The sequence below is a fragment of the Salvelinus fontinalis genome, chromosome 22, assembly GCF_029448725.1.
Source record: "Salvelinus fontinalis isolate EN_2023a chromosome 22, ASM2944872v1, whole genome shotgun sequence".
Classification (NCBI taxonomy): domain Eukaryota; kingdom Metazoa; phylum Chordata; class Actinopteri; order Salmoniformes; family Salmonidae; genus Salvelinus; species Salvelinus fontinalis.
Genome location: NC_074686.1, coordinates 14,142,608 through 14,162,653, shown reverse-complemented (window position 1 = coordinate 14,162,653; position 20,046 = coordinate 14,142,608). Strand labels below are relative to the sequence as shown.

The 20,046-nt window shown below is 41.5% G+C and overlaps 1 protein-coding gene across 5 annotated transcripts in view; it reads left to right on the top strand.

Annotated features, from left to right (window-relative positions):
* Positions 1 to 20,046, top strand: part of LOC129819896 (uncharacterized) — a 103,253-nt gene that overhangs the window by 29,330 nt on the left and 53,877 nt on the right. The gene's annotated exons all lie outside the window — the stretch shown is intronic.

The window sequence follows — 20,046 nt, the reverse complement described above, 5'->3', positions numbered from 1 at the left end:
TCTGACACTGCCTGGTGTAGAGCTCCTGGATGGAAGGCAGTTTAGCCCCAGTGATGTACTGGGCCGTACGCACTACTCTCTGTAGTGCCTTGCGGTCAGAGGCCGAGCAAATGCCGTACCAGGCAGTGATGCAACTAGTCAGGATGCTCTCGATGTTGCAGCTGTAGAACCTTTTGAGGATCTCAGCACCCATGACAAATCTTTTTAGTTTCCTGTGGGGGAAGTGACTTTGTCATGCCCTCTTCACGACTGTCTTGGTGTGTTTTGGATAATTCTAGTTTGTTGGTGATGTGGACACCAAGGAACTTGAAGCTCTCAACCTGCTCCACTACAGCATCGTCGATGAGAATGGGGGCGTACTCGGTCCTCCTTTTCCTGTAGTCCACAATCATCTCCTTAGTCTTGGTTACGTTGAGTGATAGATTATTATTCTGGCACCACCCGGCCAGGTCTCTGACCTCCTCCCTATAGGCTGTCTCGTCGTTGATCAGGCCTACCACTGTGTCATCTGCAAACTTAATGATGGTGTTGGAGTCGTGCATGCGTGTTTGTGTAAGCCTGTTTTGTGTAAGCATGTACAAAATATGACAAAGGGTCAAAGGAAAGCCAAAATTCCCTCCTTCAGTGTGGCTGTCCTGACAGTTTTGATAGTTGAAAAAATAATCTGATTGAATTTACCTTTGTTTTAGTCTTCCATTTTCTTAAAACCTCAGCTGTGACCTTCTCATGTTAATAGGCTGAACCCTTCACTAGTTTCCATCTAGACTTTAACAAACTCCACCTTGCAGACTATTTTCTCTGAGGCGTTACTTCCCCAGGCACTCAAACTACTGTTAGGAGCCTGGGTTTCCAAGGCTACAGCAGACTAGAGGAATATCCTGCTGAAATAGGTAGAAGAAGCAGTGATATTGTTGACGTCAGTGAAGGATCTACTAACATGAAGTCATCTTCTGACTTGAGCGGATAAAGAGTCCTGACGAAAGAAGAACGAAACATAAGAAAACAGAGATGAGAGGATGGGAAGGATGATGTCAACATGCAGAGTTACAGACCTTAACCAGGGATCACCTTAGTTTGAGTCTGCCTGATGCAACCTGTGTGTTCCATCTTTTAGATACTTTATTGGCATAGCGTTATTGGGATCATATCTGTGTATCATATCTGTAATCTAACAAGGCAATCAAATACAGAACGTTGTCAGGTCAAAAGCATTGTAGTGTGTGAATGTGATGAATGCAATTGATATTGTGTGGATTAATGTTTTTATGTTAACCTGTATGAAAACTGCACAAATGTTCTGAGTGTATAGAGATACTCTTAGTCTAGAGCAGAAATAATCTTGACATGACGGGGGGTTTTGTGATTAATTTTTGGGTGGGTCTTTAAAAAATATATTGTGGTGGATTACAGGTACAATATAGAAAATCATATTTCAGATTAAGTTTATATTCACCTGTGGGCTGCCACTCAAAAGTTACAAACATTTGAGAAAAGGTACATGAATAAAGTATTGATCATTGTAATCATATTACAGAGTTAAAAAAATAATATAAAATGTAGTATGTAAAGGAAAATAAATTAAAGTGAGTGAGCCCCCACCCACAACCTCCCATCCCATTTCCCCAACCCCACCCATCCAAAATGTCTCTGTCCAACCACCTCCCATTTAGGCCTGGCTCGTGGTCAGCGTTCCAATTCATCCCAAATGTGTTCGATGGGGTTGTGCTCTGTGCAGGCCAGTCAAGTTCTTCCACACCGATCTCGACAAACCATTTATTTATGAACCTCGACTTGTGCACGGGGGCATTGTCATGCTGAAACAGGAAAGGGCCTTCCTCAAACTGTTGCCACAAAGTTGGAAGCACAGAATCATCTAGAATGTCATTGTATGCTGTAGCGTTTAGATTTCTCTTCGCTGGAACTAAGGGGCCTACCCGACCCATTATTCCTCATCCACCAAACTTTACAGTTGGCACTATGCATTGGGGCAGGTAGCGTTCTCCTGGCATCCATTGGAAAACCTCCCTGTTCTTTGTGATTGTGTTTGAAATTCACTGTGCAACTGCGGGACCTTACAGATAGATAATTGTGTGGGGTACAGAGATCATGTTAATGTACAAAATCATGTTAAACACTATTGCACGCAGTGAGTCCGTGCAACTTGATTAACAACTGTGACTTGTTTACTTAGGCTTAACAAAAAGGTTGAATAATTCTTGACTCAGTACATTTCAGCTTTTCAGTTTTTAATTAATTAGATTTTTTCCCAAAACATAATTCCACTTGGACATTATGGGGTATTGTGTGTAGGCCAGTGACAAAAAAAATCTAAATTTAATACATTTTAATTTCAGGCTGTAACACCACAATGTGGACAAAGTCAATGGGTGTGAATACTTTCTGAAGGCACTGTATATGTTTTGGATGTATGTGTTGGGCTTTATAGGTTGTTTATTGGTATGAGTTGGGCTTTCGCTGAGATTATTTCTTTACAAAGTCAAATGTATTTGTCCAGGCCTCAATTGTTCCTTCGCTAGTACCATTCATTATCGCTGTCGATTAATTCTAACTTTATCACTTGGAATAGTAACTGTATCTGCAGGTGAATTGGAAGAGTGAAGTAATTGCCATCTAATAGCCAACATATGTTTGATAGTCTCTGATTTAAATTAGCTGTAATTGTCTCTAATTAATTGAGAGATTTGAGGAGCTATCATTGTTAAGTAACATAGTAGATGTTAGTAACATAGTAAATTAATTTTGTAACTTTGTCCCAAAAGCATTTAGTTGCAGGGCAGTTCATCATCTGAAAGAATGTGCCTAACTGATTTTGGGGATAAAGTTGAGAGTTGTGGGCCAAAACATTTCCTTGGTATTTAATACAGTCTGTGAACGAATTTAAAAATCTATAAATTGATGGTTTGGATTACGGGATGCCAGGGTCATATTGTTTAGTATTCTGTTCCAATTAAAGGGTTGTTATGATTCACTTAGATCTGTAGACCATATTTTTTAATGGCTAGCTCAGAATATGAGCTTTCCAAAAGTTGTTTATATATTATAGAGATCAGTCCTTTCAGGAGCCAAAATAATGTATTTATAAACTCCGTCATTGGATGGTTCAGTTGTTGAGTTTCCAAAGGGACTCCATAGGCCAGTATAGCTGACCCAAATTGTAAATATTGAAAAAGGGAGTTGTAAAATTCAAACCATTACTGTCCATGATTTCAGCAAGGGTACAGATTCCACATTTGGGCCATTGCGGGGATGCAAAAAGCCACCCTCCAGATCACAAGGCATTATTGTGACATATTGGTGTATGAGCATGCCATTTTGATTCCCATTTACATTGTTTTTCAATTTTGTAACAAATAGAGATTGTGTGAGTAGTAATAGGACCAAGGTGTAGTTTACATTTGTTTATAGGATATATCAGTAACGGCCACCTCTTCCAGGGCAATAGAAGACACCATATTTCTCTTTTAAAGTAATAAATAATCCTACGTCTTTCTCTCTTTTGTAAGTTTGAAACCGCACTATTTTATCCCAATGGCCAGGAGGAGGACACATGGGAAGCATTGAACTACAGAAATGTCACCGTGGCAATTTATTCATTTTGACAATGGGTATTCTGCTGGTTAAAGCAACTGGAATGTTAGTCCATCTACTGAGGTCAGATTTAATTGATTTGAGCGTTCTGTTAAAGTTTCTGCCATTGGTTTTATAATTGGAAATATACCTACTCCCAAATATTTAAGACAAACGATTGGGATTCCATAAGTAGAGATGGAGTCCTCCATCTGGGTCTTGAGAGGCAGTAGTGCTGATTTGGTTAGATTCATTTTATAACATGATATTAAACTGAATTGATCTATGGCAGGAGTGATCAGACTTTAGTTACATAGGATCTACTTTTTCCACCCTCTTCCTAATGTGGTCTACCCCCTGCCAATATTAAATAACATTTCAACTTATTGATTGGATGAATTGCACTGCATGCTGACAGCTACGTTTTGAATGGCAAATCAGATACAAATATTTTGAATTTATTGTGGTGAAAAAATAATCTTCCTCCCACTCACTGTGAAAGTGGTAGATTTTTGGTTTGCTGCTTGGTCCAGCAGTCATTAAAAACATAAACACTTATTTTACATTGGTGTGTTACGTTCAGTCATTCAAAAACACGCAATGATATTGCAGAGAGCCACATGAATTCACAGAAATACTCATAATAAATGTTGATGAAAATACAACTATTATACATGGAACTTTAGATACACTTCTCCTTAATGAAATTGGAGCCAATTCCCTTATGTTCCAAGACCGACCATAGATATGACCGTTCTAGTCTATCAAAAGTTTTTTTTATGCATCGAAAGATAAAACAGCCCAAGGAGCTGTTGTTTCTGAGGAAGCATTTAAGATATGTAATAGTCCACGGAGGTTATCCAAGGTTTTTTTTTTTTTTAAATAAAAAATTAACAAGCCCATTTGTTGCATGTGGACCAATTTGGGGAGGGTAAATCTCGAGGCGGGATGACATTTTGGAAAGCTGTGTTTTTCAAAGATAGGGGGCGATAGTGAGAACACTGGTTTAATATCTGTTTATCAAAGATAGGGGGCGATAGTGAGAACACTGGGTAGCACCCTTAATTTTTTTAATAAAAGCTAAATTAGTGCTATATTAACCTTTTTTGTAAATGTCTGTGTTTTGAGCAATAGCAAAAGTTTGCCTAAATGATTTAAACATTTTAAATACCATCCCACCCATGTGATTTGCCTTTTCATGCTATCCAATGCTCTTTTGAGTTCATTGATAGAGATTTGGGTTCCCAGTGAGGCGGCTTCCTCTTGAGAGAAAATGTGTTCTTAATTCCTTTACAAAGGACTTAGTCTGGCTTGCTTTAGATTTAGAATGGTGTAAAGTTCTTTATAGAAGCGGGAGAATCTTTGATTTTAATTTTGGTTCTGATAGTAACTCCTCTGTTTCTATTTCAGCTAATTGATCATTACTGTGTAGCTTGTTGGTCAACAAATGACTGAGACGATTACCATGGAAGTAATGGTTGAGTCTAACTCGATGAATGGCCAGTTCTGCTCTCTGTCTTATCAATAAATTAAGTTCTGTCTTGACTTTGGAAAAGTTTATTTATTCATTTAACCTTTATTTAGAATAAATGTCACACTAGAATGTGACAGAAATTATACAAAATTGTAGCTGCTTTCTAATGAAGTTTGAATATGAATCTTCCAGCTGCTTTCTGTGACAACACCATTAGTGTTGTGGCTGTATCTATATGGTTTAATCCCAACAGGACAGATGGTGTCCCTCCCTTCAGACAGACGTAAGGAGCTCTGGGTCAAATCCCAGCATGTGTAGACAGGACAACTTCAACGATATTCCAAGATGGCAGCATGTAAAGTCGTTTGTCTGTGACTAGTACATTTTAACCTACTAATAACCTATTTATTTATGATTGCGTAACTTCGTTGTTGTGTAGTGCAAACTATTTTATTTTTGCTGGTGTAAAGATCACGGGTCCTCAACTCGGCACTTCATTACTTGAAGTTTACCAAAGTAACCCTATCTCTGGCTGGCCTGAGTTCCTCCTTCGTCCGCGGAGTGCCTTGTCCAAGCTGCTCCTTTTTGCTCTTCGCCTGGCTGTCAGTGGCAGCTCAACAATCCCCAACCCGTTCTCTCTCGCCCTCAACACCCAATCTACTCACACGCGCAAACACTCACATTGACTCACATACACGCTGTCCCTCTCTCCCCTTACCTTCGTTGGCCTCTTATTTTTTTGTCAGAGAAAATGTCAATTTACGAGGTGTTGCTTTGTGCACTGACTACTGAACTCTGGAGAAAACAAACATTTTCGGAGGGTGAGTACATCTGACAATGTGCTCTCCCGTCCATTAGACATTGTGTCTGCAGGAACTCACTCTTTTTTACTCGGTCCACTCGTCCAAGTGCCGATGCATTTGGGGCATGATGTGAACAGTACGAATTTGTGTCACTACCAAAGTCTAATGGTTTTAAATGACTGTTTTGTATTGTCTGGAAACTCACTTGTAGAATTCGCTTGCAGTAGGTCTCTTAAAAAAGAGAAGCCGTGCAAGGTTATTAAACAGGGGTGCCTGGTTATTCTTCTGTTATTGATATCAGGTAACGTGCAACCTAACCCTGGCCCTGATATGCAATGTCTCCAAACCCCCTCTGATTTTAAATCAAGATCTGGTTTTGGTATTTTTCATTTAAATGTGCGCAGCCTGTTGTCAAAAATTGATGGGGTTAGGATTTGGGCCAAATCAACGGATGCTGATGTAATTGTGTTTTCTGAAACCTGGCTCAGCAAGTCTATTTTTGATAAGGATATTTGTATAAGTGGTTACAATGTTTATCGCACTGATCGGGTTAAGAAAGGTGGGGGTGTGGCTATATATGTAAAATCTAAATTCCCTGTATGTGTGGCAAAGTCTGAAACTATTTGGAAACAGTTGGAAATTCTTGCTTTGAATATTGAGGTTTCAAAGGGCCTCTCTATAACTGTGATTGGCTGTTATAGACCCCCCTCTGCTCTCTGTGATGCATTTTCTTCTTTGACGCACCTTATGACTAAACTTCTTTACAGTGAAATGATCTTGATTGGTGATCTCAACTGGTGTTGGTTAAAGCCGGTGTCTGATGATTTAAAAATGTTTTGTAAATCTATGAATCTTACCCAGTTGATTAACTCACCCACTCGCCCAAATCTTAAATGCCCAGATAAATCTACCCTGATTGATTTGATATTGACAAATGTTCCACATAAATATTCTGCGGTTGGTGTTTTTTGTAATGATTTAAGTGACCGTTGTTGCTGTTAGAAATACTAAGGTTCCAAAGACAAATCCACGTTTTATTCGTAAGAGAAATTTGAAGTGTTTTAATGAGCAGGCTTTCTTTCATGATTTGTTTTATTTTGACTGGAGCAAGATTGAGCTTATCCCTGATGTGGAAACTGCCTGGATATTCTTTCATGATGGTTTTTTCCAAATAGTAAACAAACATGCCCCATTCCGCAGGTTCAGGGTTAAAGGGCGGGATAATCCATGGTTTTCTTCTGAGCTGTCTTGTATTATTCACAACCGTAATCTAGCCTGGGCTAAAGCAAGGAAATCTTGTTCTGATGCTGATTGGCTTATTTTTAGGCAGTTAAGAAACAAGTGTTCTTTTCTTCTCAGGAAGGCCAAGTCTGAATATTTTATGTCTGTTACCACTGATCATCAAATTTATTTTATATAGCCCTTCGTACATCAGCTAATATCTCGAAGTGCTGTACAGAAACCCAGCCTAAAACCCCAAACAGCAAGCAATGCAGGTGTAGAAGCACGGTGGCTAGGAAAAACTCCCTAGAAAAGCCAAAACCTAGGAAGAAACCGAGAGAGGAACCAGGCTATGAGGGGTGGCCAGTCCTCTTCTGGCTGTGGAGATTATAACAGAACATGGCCAAGATGTTCAAATGTTCATAAATGACCGGCATGGTCAAATAATAATAATCACAGAAGTTATCGAGGGTGTAGCAAGTCAGCACCTCAGGAGTAAATGTCAGTTGGCTTTTCATAGCCGATCATTAAGAGTATCTCTACCGCCCCTGCGGTCTCTAGAGAGTTGAAAACAGCAGGCCTGGGACAGGTAGCTCGTCCGGTGGACAGGTCAGGGTTCCATAGCCGCAGGCAGAACAGTTGAAACTGGAACAGCAGCAAGGCCAGGTGGACTGGGGACAGCAAGGAGTCATCATGCCCGGTAGTCCTGACACATGGTCCTAGGGCTCAGGTCCTCCGAGAGAGAGAAAGAAGGAGAGAATTAGAGAGAGCATACTTAAATTCACACAGGACACCGGATAAGACAGGAGAAGTACTCCAGATATAACAAACTGACCCTAGCCCCCCCACACAAACTACTGCAGCATAAATACTGGAGGCTGAGACAGGAGGGGTCAGGGGACACTGTGGCGCTATCCGATGATACCCCCGGACAGGGCCAAACAGGAAGGATATAACCCCACCCACTTTGCCAAAGCACAGCCCCCGCACCACTAGAGGGATATCTTCAACCACCAACTTACAATCCTGAGACAAGGCCGAGTATAGTCCACAAAGATCTCCGCCACGGCACAAACCAAGGGCGGGCTCCAACCCAGACAGGAAGATCACGTCAGTGACTCAACCCACTCAAGTGATGCATCCCTCCTAGGGAGGGCATGAAAGAGCACCAGTAAGCCAGTGACTCAGCCCCTGTAAGAGGCAGAGAATCCCAGTGGAGAGAGGGGAACCGGCCAGGCAGAGACAGCAAGGGAGGTTCGTTGTTCCAGAACCTTTCCGTTCACCTTTACACTCCTGGGCCAGACTACACTCAATCATATGACCTACTGAAGAGATGAGTCTTCAGTAAAGACTTAAAAGTTGAGACTGAGTCTGCGTCTCTCACATGGGTAGGCAGACCATTCCATAAAAATGGAGCTCTATAGGAGAAAGCCCTGCCTCCAGCTGTTTGCTTAGAAATTCTATGGACAATTAGGAGGCCTGCGTCTTGTGACCGTAGCGTACGTGTAGGTATGTACGGCAGGACTAACTCGGAAAGATAGGTAGGAGCAAGCCCATGTAACGCTTTGTAGGTTAACAGTAAAACCTTGAAATCAGCCCTTGCCTCAACAAGAAGCCAGTGTAGGGAAGCTAGCACTGGAGTAATATGATCAAATTTTTGGGGTCTAGTCAGGATTCTAGTTGCTGTATTTAGCACTAACTGAAGTTTATTTAGTGCTTTAGCCGGAAAGTAGAGCATTGCAGTAGTCTAACCTAGAAGTAACAAAAGCATGGATTAATTTTTCTGCATCATTTTTGGACAGAAAATTTCAGATTTTTGCAATGTTACATAGATGGAAATAAGCTGTCCTTGAAACAGTCTTGATATGTGCGTCAAAAGAGAGATCAGGGTCCAGAGTAACGCCGAGGTCCTTCACAGTTTTGTTTGAGACGACTTTACAGCCATCAAGATTAATTGTCAGATTTAACAGAAGATCTCTTTGTTTCTTGGGACCTAGAACAAGCATCTCTGTTTTGTCAGAGTTTAAAAGTAGAAAGTTTTCAGCCATCCACTTCCTTATGTCTGAAACACAGGCTTCTAGCGAGGGCAATTTTGGGGCTTCACCATGTTTCATTGAAATGTACAGCTGTGTGTCATCTGCATAGCAGTGAAAGTTAACATTATGTTTTCGAATGACATCCCCAAGAGGTAAAATATATAGTGAAAACAATAGTGGTCCTAAAACGGAACCTTGAAGAACACTGAAATATACAGTTGATTTGTCAGAGGACAAACCATTCACAGAGACGAACTGATATCTTTCCGACAGATAAGATCTAAACCAGGCCAGAACTTGTCCGTGTAGACCAATTTGGGTTTCCAATCTCTCCAAAAGAATGTGGTGATCGATGGTATCAAAGGCAGCACTAAGGTCTAGTAGCACGAGGACAGATGCAGAGCCTCGGTCTGACGCCATTAAAAGGTAATTTACCACCTTCACAAGTGCAGTCTCAGTGCTATGATGGGGTCTAAAACCAGACTGAAGCATTTTGTATACATTGTTTGTCTTCAGGAAGGCAGTGAGTTGCTGCGCAACAGCTTCTTCTAAAAAAAAATTGAGAGGAATGGAAGATTTGATATAGGCCGATAGTTATTTTTTTTCTGGGTCAAGGTATTTTCTGGGTCAAGGTTTGGCTTTTTCAAGAGAGGCTTTATTACTGCCACTTTTAATGAGTTTGGTACACATCTGGTGGATAGAGAGCCGTTTATTATGTTCAACATAGGAGGGCCAAGCACATGAAGCAGCTCTTTCAGTAGTTTAGTTGGAATAGGATCCAGTATGCAGCTAGAAGGTTTAGAGGCCATGATTATTTTCATCATTGTGTCAAGAGATATAGTACTAAAACACTTAAGTGTCTCTCTTGATCCTAGGTCCTGGCAGAGTTGTGCAGACTCAGGACAGCTGAGCTTTGGAGGAATATGCAGATTTAAAGAGGAGTCCGTAATTTGCTTTCTAATGATCATGATCTTTTCCTCAAAGAAGTTCGTAAATGTATTACTGCTGAAGTGAAAGCCATCCTCACTTGGGGAATGCTGCTTTTTAGTTAGCTTTGCGACAGTATCAAAAATAAATTTTGGATTGTTCTTATTTTCCTCAATTAAGTTGGAAAAGTAGGATGATCGAGCAGCAGTGAGGGCTCTTCGATACTGCACGGTACTGTCTTTCCAAGCTAGTCGGAAGACTTCCAGTTTGGTGTGGCGCCATTACCGTTCCAATTTTCTTGAAGCTTGCTTCAGAGCTCGGGTATTTTCTGTATACCAAGGAGCTAGTTTCTTATGAAAAATGTTTTTAGGGGTGCAACTGCATCTAGGGTATTGCGCAAGGTTAAATTGAGTTCCTCAGTTAGGTGGTTAACTGATTTTTGTCCTCTTACGTCCTTGGGTAGGCAGAAGGAGTCTGGAAGGGCATCAAGGAATCTTTGTGTTGTCTGAGAATTTTGATGCTCCTTGGTTGGGGTCTGAGCAGATTATTTGTTGCGATTGCAAACGTAATAAAATGGTGGTCCGATAGTCCAGGATTATGAGGAAAAACATTACGATCTACAACATTTATTCCATGGGACAAAACTACACTGCTCAAAAAAATAAAGGTAACACTTAAACAACACAATGTAACTCCAAGTCAATCACACTTCTGTGAAATCAAACTGTCCACTTAGGAAGCAACACTGATTGACAACAAATTTCACATGCTGTTGTGCAAATGGAATAGACAAAAGGTGGAAATTATAGGCAATTAGCAAGACACCCCCAAAAAAGGAGTGGTTCTGCAGGTGGTGACCACAGACCACTTCTCAGTTCCTATGCTTCCTGGCTGATGTTTTGGTCACTTTTGAATGCTGGCGGTGCTTTCACTCTAGTGGTAGCATGAGACGGAGTCTACAACCCACGCAAGTGGCTCAGGTAGTGCAGCTCATTCGGGATGGCACATCAATGCGAGCTGTGGCAAGAAGGTTTGCTGTGTCTGTCAGCGTAGTGTCCAGAGCATGGAGGCGCTACCAGGAAACAGGCCAGTACATCAGGAGATGTGGAGGAGGCCGTAGGAGGGCAACAACCCAGCAGCAGGACCGCTACCTCCGCCTTTGTGCAAGGAGGAGGAGGAGGAGCACTGCCAGAGCCCTGCAAAATGACCTCCAGCAGGCCACAAATGTGCATGTGTCTGCTCAAACGGTCAGAAACAGACTCCATGAGGGTGGTATGAGGGCCCGACGTCCACAGGTGGGGGTTGTGCTTACAGCCTAACACTGTGCAGACGTTTGGCATTTGCCAGAGAACACCAAGATTGGCAAATTCGCCACTGGCGCCCTGTGCTCTTCACAGATGAAAGCTGGTTCACACTGAGCACATGTGACAGACGTGACAGAGTCTGGAGACGCCGTGGAGAACGTTCTGCTGCCTGCAACATCCTCCAGCATGACCGGTTTGGCGGTGGGTCAGTCATGGTGTGGGGTGGCATTTCTTTGGGGGGCCACACAGCCCTCCATGTGCTTGCCAGAGGTAGCCTGACTGCCATTAGGTACCTAGATGAGATCCTCAGACCCCTTGTGAGACCATATGCTGGTGCGGTTGGCCCTGGGTTCCTCCTAATGCAAGACAATGCTAGACCTCATGTGGCTGGAGTGTGTCAGCAGTTCCTGCAAGAGGAAGGCATGCTATGGACTGGCCCGCCCGTTCCCCAGACCTGAATCCAATTGATCACATCTGGGACATAATGTCTCGCTCCATCCACCAACAGACTGTCTGTTGCACCACAGACTGTCCAGGAGTTGGCGGATGCTTTAGTCCAGGTCTGGGAGGAGATCCCTCAGGAGACCATGCGCCACCTCATCAGGAGCATGCCCAGGCGTTGTAGGGAGGTCATGGAGGCCACACACACTACTGAGCCTCATTTTGACTTGTTTTAAGGACATTACATCAAAGTTGGATCAGCCTGTAGTGTGGTTTTCCATTTTAATTTTGAATGTGACTCCAAATCCAGACCTCCATGGGTTGATAAATTTGATTTCCATTGATAATTTTTGTGTGATTTTGTTGTCAGTACATTCAACTATGTAAAGAAAAAAGTATTTAATAAAAATATTTCATTCATTCAGATCTAGGATGTTTTATTTTAGTGTTCCCTTTATTTTTTTGAGCAGTGTAGTTCCAGAGTATGACTGTGGCAGTGAGTAGGTACAGAGACATGTTGGACAAAACCCACTGAGTCGATGATGGCTCCAAAAGCCTTTTGGAGTGGGTCTGTGGACTTTTCCATGTGGATATTAAAATCACCAAAAATTAGAATATTATCTGCTATGACTACAAGGTCCGATAGGAATTCAGGGAACTCAGTGAGGAACGCTGTATATGGCCCAGGAGGCCTGTAAACAGTAGCTATACAAAGTGATTGAGGAGGCTGCATAGATTTCATGACTAGAAGATCAAAAGACGAAAACGTCATTTTTGGGGGGGGTAAATTGAAATTTGCTATCGTAAATGTTAGCAACACCTCCGCCTTTGCGGGATGAACGGGGATATGGTCACTAGTGTAACCAGGAGGTGAGGCCTCATTTAACACAGTAAATTCATCAGGCTTAAGCCATGTTTCAGTCAGGCCAATCACATCAAGATTATGATCAGTGATTAGTTCATTGACTATAACTGCCTTTGAAGTGAGGGATCTAACATTAAGTAGCCCTATTTTGAGATGTGAGGTATCACAATCTTTTTCAATAATGCCAGGAATGGAGGAGGTCTTTATCCTAGTGAGATTGCTAAGGCGAACACCGCCATGTTTAGTTTTGCCCAACCTAGGTCGAGGCACAGACACAGTCTCAATGGGGATAGCTGAGCTGACTACACTGACTATGCTAGTGGCAGACTCCACTAAGCTGGCAGGCTGGCTAACAGCCTGCTGCCTGGCCTGCACCCTATTTCATTGTGGAGCTAGAGGAGTTAGAGCCCTGTCTATGTTGGTAGATAAGATGAGAGCACCCCTCCAGCTAGAATGGAGTCCGTCACTCCTCAGCAGGTCAGGCTTGGTCCTGTTTGTGGGTGAGTCCCAGAAAGAGGGACAATTATCTACAAATTCTATCTTTTGTGAGGGTCAGAAAACAGTTTTCAACCAGCGATTGAGTTGTGAGACTCTGCTGTAGAGCTCATCACTCCCCCTAACTGGGAGGGGGCCAGAGACAATTACTCTGCCGACACATCTTTCTAGCTGATTTACACGCTGAAGCTATGTTGCGTTTGGTGACCTCTGACTGTTTCATCCTAACATCGTTGGTGCCGACGTGGATAACAATATCTCTATACTCTCTACACTCGCCAGTTTTAGCTTTAGCCAGTACCATCTTCAGATTAGCCTTAACGTCGGTAGCCCTGTCCCCTGGTAAACAGTGTATGATCGCTGGGTGATTCGTTTTAAGTCTAATACTGCGGGTAATGGAGTCGCCAATGACTAGGGTTTTCAATTTGTCAGAGCTAATGGTGGGAAGCTTCGGCGTGCGTCTCTGACCCCGTAACGGGAGGAGTAGAGACAAGAGAAGACTCGGCCTCAGACTCCGACTCGCTACTTAATGGGGAAAACCGGTTGAAAGTTTCTGTCGGCTGAATGAGCGACACCAGTTGAGCATTCCTACAGCATTTCCCTCCAGAAGCCATGAGAAAGTTGTCCGGCTGCGGGGACCGTGCGGGGGGATTTATACTACTATCTGTACTTACTGGTGGCACAGACGCTGTTTCATCCTTTCCTACACTGAAATTACCCTTGCCTAACGATTGCGTCTGAAGCTGGGCTTGCAGCACAGCTATCCTCGCCGTAAGGCGATCGTTCTCCTGTATATTATGAGTACAGCGACTGCAATTAGAAGGCATCATGTTAATGTTACTACTTAGCTTCGGCTGTTGAAGGTGCTGACGAACCATGTCCAGATAAAGCGTCCGGAGTGAAAAAGTTGAATGAGGGGAAAAAGTTGAGGGAAAAACTAAAAATATAAACGGTAATTAAAAAGTAAAAACCGTGAAGTTGTCAGCTAGCAACAAAACGCACAGCAACACGTCTTCAAGTTCAAACTGATAACCTGAATGACCCTAAAGTTTTGGAATGCTATTAAGTCTGTCTGGTAACAGTAATGTTAATGAATTACCGTCATGTGTTTTGAAGGACTCTGTTGCTATATATGACAAAACTGAAATGCTAAATTGTTTCAATGAGCACTTTGTATCATCTGGTAGGCTGTTTGATTCAGTGTCCTCTGTCTCTGTACAACCCTGTGTGGATGAACCAGTGTCCTCTGCCTCTGTACAACCCTGTGTGGATGAACCAGTGTCCTCTGTCTCTGTACAACCCTGTGTGTATGAACCAGTGTCCTCTGTCTCTGTACAGCCCTGTGTGGATGAACCAGTGAGAGCTGGTCAAACTTTTAGCTTTTTGCCATTCTCAGTGCAGGTGGTACATAAAGCCCTGAAATCCTTAGACCAGAGAAAGCCTGCAGGTCCTGATCTTTTGGATCCCTGCTTTTTAAATCTGGCAGCTGATTTCATAGCTGAACCATTTACATATCTGTTCAATCTAACCCTGGAATGTAATGAAATTCCAAAGATCTGGAAATCAGCATTTGTCCTACCACTTTTAAAAGGGGGAGATCCAACTCTTTTAAATAATTATAGGCTGTCACCCCTGGTGAAAATACTTGAAACCCTTGTAAGTGAACAGCTAAAAGAGTTTATATTTACTAACTCTATTTTATCAATGTACCAATCGGGCTTCAGGAAGAAGCATAGCACAATTACAGCAGCCATGAAGGTTTTAAATGATATCACTGAGCCCTTGACAAAAAACAGCACTGTGTCTCACTTTTTATTGATCTCTCTAAGGCTTTTGATACAGTTGATCATGCTATACTAAGGCAGAGATTGTTGAGTGTCGGTCTTTCGGAGCATGCAGTTGCATGGTTTGCTAACTATCTGTCTCATAGAACTCAGTCCACTCAATTTGATGGGCTTATGTCTGTTAAATTGTCTGTCCTGAATGGTGTGCCCCAAGGCTCTGTACTTGGTCCTCTCTTATTCACTATATAAATTATTTAGACAAAAATGTACAAAATGCACAACTTCATTTTTATGCTAATGATACTGTTATTTACTGTTGTGCCTCGTCTCTTACAAAAGCTTTCCAGAACTTGCAAACTGCTTTTTATACTGTTCAACATATCTTGTGTCAATTGAAGTTTATCCTCAATACTGACAAAACTAAACTAATGGTGTTTTCTACTGCAAGAATTAGACCTCTGAACCTTTCACCTATTACTACCTGTCAGGGCAAGGAGATTGAGGTTGTAACCTCATATAAATATCTTGGAATTCTAATTGATGACGGCCTCTCTTTTAAATTGCATATTCAACAACTTACAAAAAAATTGAAGCTGAAATTGGGTTTTTATTTTAGGAATAAGGCCTGTTTTTCTTTTGAAGCCAGAAGGAGGCTAGTATCAGCTACATTTATGCCTTTACTAGACTTTTGGGATATTTTATATATGAATGCTTCCGCTCAGTGTTTGAGATCAATTGACACTCTTTACCATGGCACTTTGAGATTTATTTTAAACTGCAAAACCCTTACGCACCACTGCACTTTGTATACCAGGGTTGGCTGGCCTTCTCTAGTCACTCGTAGGCTCAGTCACTGGTATACTTTTATTTACAAAGCTATTTTGGGTTTACTACCTTTTTATTTGGGCATTTTTATTGTTCAGAAATGTGGTGGGTAAACTTACTGGGGAGAAATAAGATCTAACATTGGAAAAATAATGGGATTTGACATAGAACAAACATTCATTTCTTTGTACTTGGGTGAAATACAAGATAACTTACACAATAGAGAAAAGTACCTCTTGAAGGTCCTACTGGCAGCCAGTAAAAAGGCTATCACTAGGAAATGGCTACAAAAAGACCCTCCCACAGTGACACAATGGATAGACATTGTAGAAGAAATACACCACATGGAGCGTATGACCTTTGCTTTAAGAACTCAACAGGAGAGAGGTCAGGAATACTGGGAGAAATGGGTTTCATACTTGGAAAAGGTCTAATTCAAAGATGCTAATGTAACTAATATGATGATATGATGATGAAGGAATGAAGTGCACTGTAACTGCCAGATCATTTTTGTTCTTTTATTTTACTTGTACTTTCTTTGTGTTCCTACAATTAAAAACAAAGTATAAAAAATAAAATAAAAAAATAAAAAATGTGGTGGGTACTCTCTTCGTTCGCTAGACTTTATCCTGCTAACTGTTCCAAATGTCCGAACTGAATTTGGTAAAAGGTATTTTATGTACTCTGCGCCATCGTCTTGGAACACCTTACAAAATAATTTTAAACTGGAAGAACTTGTCCCGATTGGTGTTTTTAAATCACTGATGAAGGATTTTGAGGCTGATTCCCTGACCTGTCAATGTTTTTAATTTGCTGTTTTTGATTTTGTTATACTCTTGTGAATTCAAGGGTTTTTACTAGATTACTTGTAGTTTTTCATGTTGTCTGTCTGTAATTTTTGTAATGACTTGGTGCTACCTATCTTGGCCTGGACGCTCTTGAAAAAGAGATTTTAAATCTCAATGAGCCCTTCCTGGTTAAATAAAAAATTAAATTAAATTAAACTAGGCAAGTCAGTTAAGAACAAATTCTTATTTACAATGACGGCCTACCAAAAGGCAATAGGCCTCCTGCGGGGACCAGGTAGCTATTAGAGTGTCTGTTGCAACTCGTTCCAGTCGCTAGCTGCAGCGAACTGAAAAGAGGAGCGACCCATGGATGTGTGTGCTAATAGCTACCTGGGATAAAATAAAATAAAATACAATCTAAAAATAGGACAAAACACACGTCACAACAAGAGAGACACAACACTACATAAAGAGAAACCTAAGACAACACCATAACAAGGCAGCAACACATGACAACACAGCATGGTAGCAACACAACATGGTAGCGACACAAAAACATGGTACAAACATTATTGGGCAAAGTCAACACCACAAAGGTCAAGAAGGTAGAGACAACATTACATCATACAAAGCAGCCACAACTGTCAGTGAGTGTCCATGATTGAGTCTTTGAATGAAGATATTGAGATGTCCAGTTTGAGTGTCTGTTGCAACTCGTTCCAGTCGCTAGCTGCAGCGAACTGAAAAGAGGAGCGACCCATGGATGTGTGTGCTAATAGCTACCTGGTATGAAAAAAGTGTTTGTTGAGAAAGCTCTAACGCAGTTAAGATTTCCAATTCTGATCATTTATTTTTTAATTGTGATTTATTCAACCCAGATGCAAATGCGGTTGCATTATTTTTTATCAAACCTTTGGTGGCCTCCCATACAATCTGGGGGTCATCGACGGAATTTGTATTGATCAGTATAAATGTATTTAGTTCGATTTCAAATTGATCACAGAATGTAGGATTTTGTAGAAATTTAAACGTTGAAACGCAATCTTGTGGCTCTTTTAGGAGATTCTGACATTTTGTAATTGGTGGTAGTAGTAGGCGTGGTGATCGGACAAGTTCATATGTCAAATTTCTTTTCTTTTTTTTTTGAGAAAATAGAGGTGTAGATAATATAAAATCGATTCAGGAGAATGTTTTAAGCCTATTTGAGTAGAAAGTGTATTCGTTTGCTTTTGGATTATGTGCTCGCCAGGCATCAATGAGGTTGTAATCAGAGGGCATATGTTGGAGAGCCTGGATTGTAGTTGGTTATATTAGATTTGTCCCGCGTGTTCAAAATGGCATTCCTGTCTGTCCCAATATCCAGATGGAATTCAGTTAATTCTAACATTATGCTGTTCAGAGAATGAAAATAAATAGGATCATATGAATTTGGAGCATACACAGTACAGTAATAAAGTCAGTTTCTGCTTTCTTGGTCTTCGCCTTAACCCAATATGGTGATTTTGAGCTTCTTATTCATCATTATGATTACACAACCAATTTTGTTTGGGGCTGATGAAAAAGCAGTCATTTTGTACAAATGGTTCTGCTTTCTATCTGCGTCCTAATGGAGCAGGTCCTAATGGAGCAGGTGTGTTTTTGGAGCATTGCTATATCAATATAGTTTCTTGCTTGGATGTCACGACAGTGGTAGGAAACTGTGGTAGGACAATTTAGGCCTTTCAAATTCCAAAAGAGAACAGCTAGTGCTGCCATTGTTTTTCAGAAAGAAATGTTATATTAATGATATAATTGTTATCTTTAGTGTTGATAAGCCCATGGATGTGTAACAAAAAGCAGGACCCACAGGGAAACTCACCCATTGGTCTTTCCCACCCAGAAAACCGTCCCTGTAAACCCCCCCCTTCCCCTCCCTAATCTCCCCAGTTCCCCCTGCCCTATCATTACACAGTTACTGCATGTGGCAGCCTTACACATGGAGTCTCTTAACGGGATTGCAGCCATAAGACGTTGACGGGATGATATGACAACAGCCAGTGAAAGTGCAGGGTGCCAAATTCAAAAAACAGAAATATCATAATTAAAATTCCTCAGACATACATGTGTCTTATACCATTTTAAAGGTAATCTTGTTAACTTCGTATGGCTGCAGGGGCAGTATTGAGTAGCTTGGATGAAAGGTGCACAGAGGTGCCCATATTAAACGGCCTGCTCCTCAGTCCCAGTTGCTAATATATGCATAGTATTATTCATATTGGATAGAAAACACTCTGAAGTTTCTAAAACGGTTTGAACTATGTCTGTGAGTATAACAGAACTCATATGGCAGGCAAAAACCTGAGAAAAAATCCAAACAGGAAGTGGAAATTCTGAGGCTGGTTGAGTTTCAACCAAGATCCCATTGAAATCACAGCGAGATATGAATGAGTATTCACTTCCTACGGCTTCCACTTCCTATGGCTTCCACTAGATGTTAACAGTCTGTATCACCTGTGGGTCTGAAAAGATGCTTCTCTTCCCCAAAAGTGTGCTGTGAATTCTACTACATTGAAAGCGAAAAAGGAATTTAACATCCTGTCATTTTTAAGCATACCCCCCCCAAAAAAATCCCTATCCCAGGCTGTGTCATTACCGGCCGTGACCTGGAGTCCCATAGGGTGATACACAATTGGCCCAGTGTCGTCCGGGTTAGGGGATGGTTTGGCCGTGGGGGTTTACTTAGCTCATTGAGCTATAGCGAGTCCTTGTGGCGGGCTAGGCGCCTGCAGGCTGACTCCGGTCGTCAGTTGAACGGTGTTTCCTCTGACACATCAGTGCAGCTGGCTAAGCAAGCGGGTGTTAAGAAGCACAGTTTGGCAGGTCATGTTTCGGAGGACGCATGACTCGACCTTTGCCTGTCCCTATCCTGTTTGGGAGTTGCAGCAATAAGACAATCGTAGTCACGAAATTGAGGATAAAAAGGGGCAAAAGAAATTACAAAACAATATATATTTAAAAAAAGTAACTCTTGCAGAAGTGTTTAGAAAATATACTAGAACGATTAGTGGAAGCGGAGTGGTAGCTCCACTCCCCTTTCTTTGCAAGTTACGGGCAAGTCTATTGGCCAAATGTCCCCTCACCTTCTGAAATTTGAAAGATCGAACACCTATGAAATTGTGATTTATCCATCCGAAGTTGACAAAAGTTGTGACAATCTGCAGACCGGAACAATGTTCCTCGTTAGTGGTCGCATCCCACAGTCTGTTGAAAGATGCTACGATACCAGTTATGTTACATGCGTACATCCACGAGAGTAATATATGCTAGTTAGCCTGATTACCAAATAAAAACAACTGTACGATGGTACATTTTGAACACTCCAACCTGATGTCCTTCTAAATATTTTTGTAAAGTTGTGGTTTTTGTCTTGTCTCATTAGCTGATACTGTTTGGTCTGGACTGTCCTTTGAGATTCAGAGATGACTATAAAGGTGTTGTGCTACAGATTGTCCTGTA